This window comes from Chrysochloris asiatica, unplaced genomic scaffold, assembly GCF_000296735.1.
Source record: "Chrysochloris asiatica unplaced genomic scaffold, ChrAsi1.0 scaffold00068, whole genome shotgun sequence".
Lineage (NCBI taxonomy): Eukaryota > Metazoa > Chordata > Mammalia > Afrosoricida > Chrysochloridae > Chrysochloris > Chrysochloris asiatica.
In genome coordinates, this window is record NW_006408586.1 from 3,062,150 (window position 1) to 3,064,243 (window position 2,094).

The 2,094-nt window shown below is 34.1% G+C and overlaps 1 pseudogene; it reads right to left on the reverse strand.

Moving 5' to 3' along the window:
- Window positions 1-358: 358 nt before the first annotated feature.
- Window positions 359-1,160, reverse strand: LOC102841467 (annotated as a pseudogene).
- Between the last annotated feature and the right edge of the window lie 934 nt (window positions 1,161-2,094).

Below are 2,094 nucleotides of genomic sequence, written 5' to 3' on the forward strand. Positions count from 1 at the left end.
TTACTGAAAGACAAAATTGCTATTATGACAGTTCAAAAGATATCAAACTGACCCTTTTACAAACAAATTGCTATGGAACTTTCAATATATGAGGTTAAAACCTACTTCTGCTGAGTTAGACAGTCCTAAATAAACATGAGAAAGAAAAACAAACATATCGGTTCTCATTCATACCAAGTAGAAATTCAGATAAAATGGGTTTCATAGATCATGTCTACCCATTTTAACAACTTAATATAAATAATAAAGCAACATTCATTATTCATCTTAACAATGTTTTAAGCAAAAATTCTAACACTGTTAGAATGTAACTGCAAATGTAATTCTTTTCATGTAAAGGAATGATCCAGACAATTATTTACCATAACCAATGCATGAAACATGAAGCTCTCACATTATTTATTCTCAACTCAAGTGTAGACAGGTAGGCAACTGGAGTCATTACCTCATCTGTGTCACTGGATTCATCTTTTTGTTCCAATTCTTCTAAGACTTTGTCTACAGTTGTACCTTTTTATTTTTTTCCTTGCATTTCTTGGGAATTGCATCCGATTTTTCTCATTTTAATGTTTGACAACTTCTTCAGATTAAAATCCCATTCCCTAAAAGTTCTCAGATTACCAGCATCTACTGTGACTGGAATCTCAAGGCCATAGCCTTCATATTGCTGTCACTCATGCTCCATCATCTGATTGATAATCATCTCTCAAGAATAGCATCACCTTCCCTGTCTGTCTTTGATGCTGTTATGTAACTCAATCTGCTCCAACTCACTGCTGAATTGATTGATGTAACTTTCAATTAATTCACAAGCATCCTTTTTTGAATATTCAACTTTTTTGGCCACAAGATGATTTTGAAACCTCTGGAGTTTTTCACCAATAATGATGAGATGCACAGCTTTTTCATTCTTCAATTTTTTTTTCCTTTTTGTTTGTTTGTGGGCCTCTCTCATAATTTGAGCTGCTCTTCTACTATATGGATGTTGTTGTTAAGTGGCATCAAGTCAGTTCTGACCCACAGTGACCCCATATAGGGTTTACGAGGAGCAGCTGGTGACCTTGCAGTTCAAACGACTTTGCAGTCTGACACATTAGCCCACAGTGCCATACTTTTTTTTTTTCCTGTCCTCTATTTCTCCCCTTTGGTGCTTTAGGCATAGCGATGTCTTGGTGCTTTTGGCATAGCAGGTCTTGGAGATCCAGACAGGGACAACCTTACCAGCCAGAAGCAGTTAGAGATTAGCAAGCCATTCCATCTTCTTTGATACTACATGCATAGCTCAATGTTTTGCTGATAGAATCCTTCAATACTGCAACTTGAGACTTGAACTTTTCACTTTGCTAGTTCAGCTTGAGACAAGTAGAGCAAGTTCTTCCCTTATGGTTTTCTAGCTCTAGATCTTTCATTATAATAGTTTACTTTGTTCTCAAACCACCGTTTGACATCTTCTATTTAGCTCTTTTACTTCATAATTTCTTCCATTTGATTCTCCAGTGTATTAATGCCCTAGAATGCGAGGTTGGTTTGAACCTCAAGGTTGACAGTTCAAGCCCACCAGTTCCTTCTCAGAAACCCTATACAGGGTTGCTATGAGTTAGAACTGACTTAGCAGAACTTAACAACAACAACATATTCAAGAGCAAGTTTCAGATTCTGTTTTAACATCCATTTTATTGCTATAATAATCTGTCTACTATTGTCTATTTGTGAATTCAGGAATATTTTGATGGAAATATTTATTAGAATTCTTTAAAAGTGCCATATAATTTCTATTTTACTTTAACATTAATAAAACACAACAATGATAACATAACCAAATTGTTGTTTCTACTTTTCTTTACAACTGTGTGCTTCCCTGCTGACTGAAATAAATTTAAATGAGGCAAGAAGGGAACAAATTTCATGAATGAAGCTACTTAAATAATTTTAGATCTCTAAATACAAATATCCTATAAAATTCTAAATGCTTAATAATTTTCAAAGATTAAAAAGCATACTTTTTCAATTTCTTTAAACTTTATCTCTTAAAGACATAAATAAGAGACGAGAGGTTTCTTTATGAAAACACTTGCAATGTAGAATGAGAATACA